We start from the raw sequence: 9,308 nt of genomic DNA, 5'->3' as shown, positions 1-9,308 counted from the left end.
TTTGGAGCAAAATTAAGCATTCTTTTTAAGGACTGATTTTTGTTGACTCTTTATGGATATTTTTTCTAATTGTTTCCCTTTGTACGTTGATATTGCTTATTCGCAAGAACAGTATATAATTTGCTCCAAAATAAATATTATTAATAAATAATAGTCTTTATAAACTATATCTATGTAATCTAACATTTAAAACAATATCTCTTGACTTTTAAAATATTTGTAGATTAATGGATTGCATGCCCAGCAAAAGAACAGTGTGGTTATTTAGATGATGCTTTCAAAATCATGACTAAATTTGAAATACAGTACACTTTGAATATAAACAAAGAACAGAACAAAAAGAACACTTTCCCATGTAGTAACTTCACCATTATACACCGAACACAGATGAAAGATAGACATGCCTATTTTGGGTACGAAAAAGGCATACGGTATTTTATTTTTTCATTAAGCTTATGGTGAGTGGGTTAAGAAGAGAATTGGGAAATTCCATAGAACAAAAGTTATGTTTTTATCATACTGTTCTGTCTATGCAATACTGATGGTAAGATTATTTGAGAGTGTACTCGTCTTGTGGGTGGTTGAGTTGGTGGTAGTTTAGATAGTGGTGGTTGAGTTGGGGGTGGAGGTTGAGCTGCCTCTGTAGAATCTTGGGCCATGGACAATAATAATGTCATGTTTTGCTTATTGCCTCTATCATTTTCATAGACAATCTCTTCCCTAAAATTTCAAAGAGCTTCTCAGTGCACATCTGTGCCGTTATCTAATACATAGGGCTGCTTGTCAATCATCTGGGGGAGCCCTCCTTTAAAGGAGAAAGCTCTCTCATTCTCCCATTCAAGAATATCCTCCACACAATAAACTGTTGTTATAAAAAAAAGTGTGTGGCAATCTGATGGGTCCAGCAGATTGCCCAGCAGAGAGACAGTTGCAATCGGGGTGATAATTAGGGGAGGATGATGATTGGAGGATATCTGTTTGTTACCAGGGGTGTTCCCTACCTCAGATGAATGAGAGGAGATTGGACATGCACCTTCAAGGCAGCAGCATATAGGAGATTATAGAGAGGTACCTCTTAGTTGAGGGCTTTGTGGAGGTGAGTCTTGCATAGGCGGAACAATCATCCATGGCTACTTAGCTAATCACAGAGGACTCATAATCCTCAGAACTGATTTTGTAGGAAGACTACTTTCCAGCTGTGAAGTGACCTTTTTGGAAATGTTCGGTGTGGGGGCCACAATGTCCTCCTCTTTGTCCCGGTCTTCCAACTCCTTGATCAGCTCCTCCTCTTCTTTTTTGAGAAGTGCTGGGTGCTGAGATCATTGACTGGAACAGGATTGGATTTTCTCCTTCGATTGCCTTCTGCTCTCCGCTTGCAGTTGGCTCAGAATTATCGAACCGCGAAATGACCCAAGTTGAAATACATCAAACACAGTTTTGCATCTAGAGTTGAACACAGTACTTTAATTCACATTGTTAAGGTAAAATATAACAGTGTTAAGGTCATGTGAACTTAAGGAAACATGAAATAATGGTTGATCCTTGCATGGAATTTTTACATCTTTAAAAAAAATCTTTTTACTGATTTTATTCAGACCAAAGATCAGCGGACAATGATTCAGTGTGATAGTAGCCATTGTATGCAAAGCAATAACACATGTCATATTCCGGGGCCCAATAGTACACACATATATAATAACAGACTGATGGAAATGTGCATTTATCATATCAAAGTAATAACATTGTCACATCTGTCTAAGGAAACGATGGGGGGGAAACAAAAATGAGATCCAACTTCACAATAAATCATGCAAAAAACAACCAAGCACATAATTGCTATCTTCATCTGTCAACTTCTCCAACCCCTCCCCACCCATTTACATTTAGTATGACATAACAGCATTAAAGAAGATCGAAGAATCGCAAAGGTCCTACCATAAATCCCTGGATTTCAATCACTAGGGGAAATTAATGTATTCTATTTGGCAATATAATCTACCCATTGTTCCGTAAGGTTGCACTTCCCATCCCTGGTAGTAATACACACAGATGCCCAGCACACCACATCAGCCTGCATGTTAAAATGACTGGGGCAGGGTCGATTGTAGCTTTCCAGGATATGGCAATGCATTGCTTTGCCAAGAGCAATTCCAGGTTCTGAAAGCACAGTAATTGTTCAGTCTTTTTGATTATCACCCCTGTATGAAGGAGGCAAAGAGTGGGGTTGCACTGAAGGATGGAGTTTGTCATGGCTTAAATACAAGAGGTCACTGCTTGCCAGTAATCAAAGATCGCTGGGCTCTTCCAGGCCATATGAAGAAAGTATGCTGTGACATAATTGCATCTAGGACTGTGTGTACTAGCCCCTGAGTACATCTTGGCTATTCTGTTTTGGGAAAGTTATGTGTGATGCAGGTAATTGAACTGCTTGTATCGGATTTGGGTATTCCGTGATATCAGGTTAAAGGAACCAAGACATCTCTGACGGCAAGGGAGCATGGACTTACAAGGCCATGATTCAGGTTGTCATACATGACAGATATCGTGTGGTGTGACGGGGTAGTCAGCATCAGTTCCAAGGGGGCATCTATTCAGGTTAAATTTCTGTTGGCATTTCACATCTTGTCAGCCACATCTCGAAGAGCCAAATACACCATAAACTTTCCCAGAGGAAGTCCACTATTCTCCACTAGACACATCCCCCCATGTCTTATAACTAGCTGTCGTCCATTCATCTACACTGTAGAGTGTTCGTAAAGGCTTATAAAGTGGTGGGCATATGGGACGTTCCTCTGGCCATTATTAATATATTTTCTCCAGCACCATGCAGCTAGTTGTGTTAAAGCACGGGTGTCTCCCGTTGGGAGGGGCACGCAAATAACCATCCAGTGTCGATGTCCTACATGACCAGTCGATTACACTGAATAATCAACAAATATTAAGTAATATATTACGGCCCGGAATGAATCTATTTTGATCAGTATGAATCCCTATGTGCACCATCGGGTGTCAACCGGTTTGCTAACAACCTTCCCCAGCACATTGTAATCTAGGTTAAGGAGAGACAGTGGAGGATAATTGGATTATTGCAATGCTCTGCTCTTGGAATCCCTGGGGTATCTGATAGCCAGATTGCAAAGAATCCAGGCGACAGCAGCAAAGCTAGCACTCTCCCGACCGCGTGGCTCGCATTGTGTACAAAGCTCTTTATGAGCAAGGCCCTAAGCCACTTCAGGCTAGATTTCAGTGGTATAAACCCACCCGGAATCTCTGCTCTGCGACTACAAACTGCGTGAGGGTACCTAAAGTAAGGAGGGTGACCCTGGGAGGGAAGAGCCTTTAGCGTAGCAGCAGCACGCCTTTGGAACAGCCTCCCCTTAGAAATAAAGAGAACGCAAGGCCTGCTGATGTTCCGCAATAAAATTAAGACCTGGCTATTCCCCAGGATATAATATGCCTCCCTGTGAGGGGTAGAAGGGGATTCTCAGGATGGCATGTCGACCCTCTATTATGTAGCTAACTAGCGCCAGGATTCCCATAGGGTTACAGTGCGCTCTATAAGTATTTTTAATAATAATAATAAGAAGATGTTATTTCCAGAGGGTCTCTCCTGGATTTAGGGAGCACAGTGATCAGAGTCACTTGCATGCTTTCCGCCATCCGCGTGTACATTGCTAATAAAAGTGGTGCCAAGAGTGCCCGGTATGTGGCATAAAATTCAAAAGCAGCCCATCAGTGCCAGGTGTTTTGCCCCACATGATATGTTTGATGGCCAACGTGATCTCCTCGAGAGATGGCTCATCATTTAACTATTGTGCCAATAAAGGGGCAAGAAGGGGGGGTTTCTAAAGGTTGTACATGGGCTACATTGCGTCAGGAGTCACATCCGGTGGGGCCAGATATAGGTTCCTGTAATAAAGTTCGTACTCTCTATTGATGTCGAATTGGGAATTCACCATATGACCAACACAAGTGCAAATAGCACTGACTGTGGTATGGGGACGTTTGGATTTCAACAACCAGGCCAATAAGCTGCAGGCTTTGTCACCCAGTTTGTGTTGTCGCTTGGTGTATTCTCTAAAATCAAAATTGGCCAGTTGACCAGATAAGGCTCTTTAATCAGTCCTAAGGTCAGCTAGCACCGGGAAGGAGGTCAGACAATTCATCCAATTCCAGAGCTAGCAGGTCTCCCTGAAGGGCTCAGGCGTACTCCAAACTACATTAACATACATACCCCTCTCATCACCCCCTTGAAGACGTCCAACTCCAACCCAGCATCTGATTCAGAACCTTTGTTCTCCATAAATATCTAGCAACATGTTCCCCAATAGTAGTCCTAAATACAGTGTCTGCCAATGCCTGTAACTGCAAGTGCCAGGTGTAAATGGTCGGACGTAGTCAACCCACTACTTGAAAGATACTAACAATGGACAGTGATCTTGTAATGTCTGCCCCAAATATTCTGTCCGTCTGCATTTAGTTGCAAGTGTCCCTGAGCCAAATATTAAATCTATCCTGGTGTGGAGAGCATGTAGTACTGAGTAATGGGAATACTCCTGTTTAAGCTCCATGATACATCAGGGTATACGAGCATAAGTGGGCTCAGTGAGTGCCATATATGTAATCCCTGTATGTTCTGTGACCAACGCTGTTGGTGCTTGAGAGTACTGTGAGATTGTTCCCCCAATAGGGGAGGAGTGGACTTGTCAAGGTCTAAATCTGGAACACAATTGAAATCTTCGTACCAGAATGTGGGCGATTGTGGTGAACGAACAAGGGCCTCTGACAGTGAGGTCAAGTAGAGAGATTGACCCACATTAGGCGAGTACAGTGCCACTAAAATAAGAGGTTCCCCGCACAACTTGCCCCTCACAATGACATACCTGCCTTAAGGGTAAATTACAGTGTTTTCAGGCACAAACATCACTCCTGGTGCCACTCATAATAGGACCCCCCTGGCATAAGTGCAGTAAGTGGTACCCACCACAAGACCTCACCAATGCTTGTGCATCGTCTGGATTTCCTCTGCTATTAAATGTGTCTCCTGTAGGCAAGTGAATTGAATGTGACGCCTCTTAAGACAGGAATTAATCATGTGTCTTTTCCTATATGTACCCATACCCCGCACGTTTCATGTGAGAATATTATAATACTTAGTAGATATGTAATAGGTACATAATGAAATAAATCATTCACAGATTGCATGAGAGGGGAGTGATAGCACAACAGATACATCAGCTGGGCAAAGAATTAGACAAATAAGGTAAAAAGGAAACAGTAAATAAAACATCACTGTAAATAACCCCAACAAACCCACTGACCCGGGCCACAACGTCAACTGGTCACGGCCAATTATCGACATCAATTATTGGGCACCCAAACTGAATTTCATTCAATATTGAGGGGGGTATCAAGACAGTCTACCCTTGACATCACATGCTGCAATAATCAAAGCTGAAAAGCAATACACTTGTCAAATCGTTGATCACAAGAAAAAGTAGCAGTAACAGTCGCTGTGTGAGTGGAGCTTGCAGCCCCCAGTCAGTATACCAGTATAGTGAAATCTCACCCGCCTATCTGTCTACTGCACAGAGAAACCGGAGATAAAGCAGGATAATCACCATGAATGTATGTACTCTTATGTCACGTACCAAGCAGTTTGGGGAGTCACAATAGGGCCCCACTCAAGTAGTGCAGCCATCAAGTGTAAGTCAATGCCTGGAGGGGCACCATCATGACTACCCGCTTCCGAGCCAGCCAGAGAGGGAGCTACTGACCATTGTTTTATCTCTGCAACCACTTCTGCTCTCTCTTTGGCAGCCTGTTCCTTTGTAGAGCCAACAGGCGACACCTGCTGCAGGCCTTGTGGCGACCTTGCACCTTCCATTCCACAGGGGAAGAGAAAGAGTCTCCCCGTGTGGCTGTGATGCCCCTTTGCTCCAGCCACGGCCATGCGTCCTCTGGGGTGGTGCAGGCAGTGGTACTGTCTCCCTCTATGATCCGCAGCATTGCAGGAAACTGGAGGGCATTCTTGGTATCATGTTCCTGCAGGCAGCATTTAGCGCCATGAAGGAAGACCTCTGTCGCTGCACCTCAAGGGTGTAATCCGGAAAAATATATCACGGGGCATTCTCCACAAGCCAGGGGCCCATGGCTCTGGTGACCTGCAGGATATGATCCATTTCCATATAATTTAATAGGCGGATGACCACTGGACGTGGAGGAGCCCCCGGGGGTGGTCTTTTCTGCACTGTGGGGGCGTGCTCAACAGAGAAAAAGTATGCATGCTTACTGTTGGACTTGGCCCTTTTTGCAGGGTCATCCCTGAACTTTTTGCCTTCCTCCTCTATTTTTTCTGACCTGTTGTTGGCTGTTTTATGACTCTGGGCAATTCACCACTACTGATCAGTGCTAAAGTGCATATGCTCTCCCTATTGTAAATTGATGTATGGATTAGTGACTCCATGATTGGCTGGTTTGGTTTACCTGTCAGACCCTAATACAGTGCACCAGGAGTGCCCAGGGCTGGTGATCCAAAGACTGCTGGTGGGCTTGCAGCACTGGTGTTGCGACCCACAGAAGCAACATGTAAAAGTGTGTCTAAGGTTTGCCATTGCAGAGCCTGTGTGCAGTCTGGTACTGCCATGTTGACTAGGCAAGTGCACCCACATGCCAGTCCCTAAACCTTCCCTTTTCTTCCTATCAGACACTCCTATGGTAGGCCCATGGGCAGGGTGCATTGTAAACATAAGGTAGGACATGCCCTGGTGTGTGTGGCATCTCCTAGTAGTGAATTACAGCCATTTTCGTTTTTCACTATTGCAAGGCTACCTGGTCTCCATAGTCCAGAATGGGCAGTAAGATTATTACATCTTGCAACGGTCCCGTGCGCACATAAAATCAAAATTGAACAGTATATGTTTGTATTCAACACATCAAGACAATATTCACTGTGGTTTTCTTGATTCCTTTAACAGCCACCCGACGCGTATTTTGTCAGAGAAACAGTGGTCTCAGACTCTTCAGGGCTGGAATTGATACAAATGAACTCATTCAGTACAAGATACATATATTTAAGTTGTTGAACAAGTTCCAAAATTAGATAAAAGTGACATCATCCGACACTCGTGGAAACCAAAATTAGTGGAAAACCAAGGAGTTCTTTGTGTCAGACCCTTATTCTGGCCTGCGTGACGACGAATACTTAAAAGTGCCAAGTAGTATCTGGGACATACATGTTGTGCAACGCATTATAAAGTGGACACCCCATGTTATTCGTGTTTCAGAGAGATACACCAGTTACCACCACGCAAAACCTTGACAGAACGAAACAGTAACGCACATGTGACACTCATACATACAAGCGCCACCAACAAAAGTCCCAGAGTGGTAAGAATTATATCAATCCATGAATAAAAGCAAGGAAAAGGAACATACCCAAAGTCACGGTAGAGGGTATGTATAATCTAAAGAACGAAAAGGATAAAAAAGGAACGGGGGGTTTCAGAAAACAGAAGGTCAAAGGGGAAAAACGTAGAGCTAGTGGAAGACAGATTTGAATTCCACAGGTCGTAAATAAAAAAAATGTTTTATTCACAGTAAAAAAGGTAAATATCAGAGACTCACCCCTGTACCGGTGATAATTCCAACCCTGTCGGGTTCAAAGAGAAGAAGGTAGTAATCAAGTATAATTATTCAGGCATGTTTCCAAAACTAAAAAGGAAGAGGAAGGGTAGATGAAACACAGCAAAAGGCTGGATAAAGTGCCATGTCACTCGTTAAAATAAGCAAGAGGCCTACCTGTGTGTGGAGGCTACAGAAGCTATGTGGACTCTAGTAGAGAAAGGGGATAAAAAGGAGGACATTTAGGGCCTCGTTTATGAAAAGGGACGCATCGCTGCGTGAAAACAGCGATGCGTCACTTTTCACTGCGCCCTCCTTGCACCACCAATGATGCGTCATATTGACAGTTTGACGCATCATTGCGCAAGGAGTTATAGATACGTCAGTATTTCTGACATATCGGTATGGCGCAAAAGTGGCACATTGCTGGAGTGTGTCACAAAAGTGACACAACTCCAGCAATGTATCCTTTCACATGGGGCAAGCCCCATGTGAAAGGGCCTGCGTCAGTCTTACACCTGCTGAGAGTCAGGCGTAAGAAATTGACACATTTGTGTCCTAGAAGTGGCGTAAGTGAAATCACTGCGTCACTTCTACTACCCTTTCTTGCGTCAATATGCCCCCTTGCATATATTATACCTGGCGCAGGTATAATGTGGCGCAGAGGTTTACAAAGTGACGCATCTACCTAGATCCGTCACTTTGTAAATATGGCGCAACAAGGCGCATTTTTACGCCACTGGTGCTTCACAAAAAGTGACGCACCAGCGGCGTAAAAGTGATGCATAGCCTCATAAATGAGGCCTTTAGTGAGGGCAATGCCTTGCGTAACACTCAGTCAATCACATGTTGAAGTATGTATTTTAAAGAGGGGATGGAGGAGGGGCAGCGGACGGGGGAAAAAGAAGAACAAGGAAGTATTATAGTGAAAAAAGTATTGGGCAAAGGAAGCAAAGTACACATGCGTTGTGAATGGAGGATGCTCACCAGGATAGCGGTCAAAGTTGCAAACCGGCATCCACATCGGCGCGGTATAGAAAAAAAGATAGTAATGACTGCAGGAGAATTTTTTAAAAAAGGGAGAATTGTGAGTCTCCTAATTGTTAGCAATGAAGTCTCACGCTACCAAAAGTCTGGCCAAAACGAAAGCCTCACCTTAGGAGTATATTGTGCAGCCCGAATGCCACTACGGGGTCAGAAGGAAAGGATAATTCCAAAACGAAGGGCAACCTGCGTATAAAACAAGCAGACATGTCCGTCAGAAATCTCATTGAGATACCAGTATCTAGCCATAATAAAGGCCCTGTGTAATAAAGTGTCCAAGTAAATCAGACTCAGGTATAGGACCGAAAGAAATCCAAAGTCGGTCCTCAATGACACGTGTAAATGTCAATCAAATCCTACAAGTAAATAGAACATAAAGAAGATGGAAAACCTGCATGGTAAGTAACTCAAGAGTAACACAATATTTATCTGACACTAATAGTTAGTGTGCGGTAAATGGGTATATGCGATAACTGGGTGAGGCGGGTATTTTGTGATATTAAGGAAAACATCAAGTCTTATGTGAAAACATAAATCAGTGTCATGAAGTGCCAAAAGGATATATAACAAGCATTTACAATGCAATAGGTCTCGCAATAATTACGTTTGAGCTACTAGCATTGCTAAATTTTGCAACACCA

General features: G+C 43.5%; 1 long non-coding RNA gene across 1 annotated transcript in view; it reads right to left on the bottom strand.

Moving 5' to 3' along the window:
• Positions 1-443: 443 nt before the first annotated feature.
• Positions 444-9,308, bottom strand: part of LOC144823076 (uncharacterized) — a 359,545-nt gene continuing 350,680 nt past the window's right edge. Inside the window, exon 4 of the long non-coding RNA XR_013608728.1 lies at positions 444-1,443. This is a non-coding gene — a long non-coding RNA (uncharacterized LOC144823076). The remainder of the gene's footprint in view (positions 1,444-9,308) is intronic.

Source organism: Lissotriton helveticus, chromosome 3_1, assembly GCF_964261635.1.
Source record: "Lissotriton helveticus chromosome 3_1, aLisHel1.1, whole genome shotgun sequence".
NCBI classification, from domain to species: Eukaryota; Metazoa; Chordata; class Amphibia; order Caudata; family Salamandridae; genus Lissotriton; species Lissotriton helveticus.
This window is presented reverse-complemented; position numbering and strand designations above follow the sequence as displayed.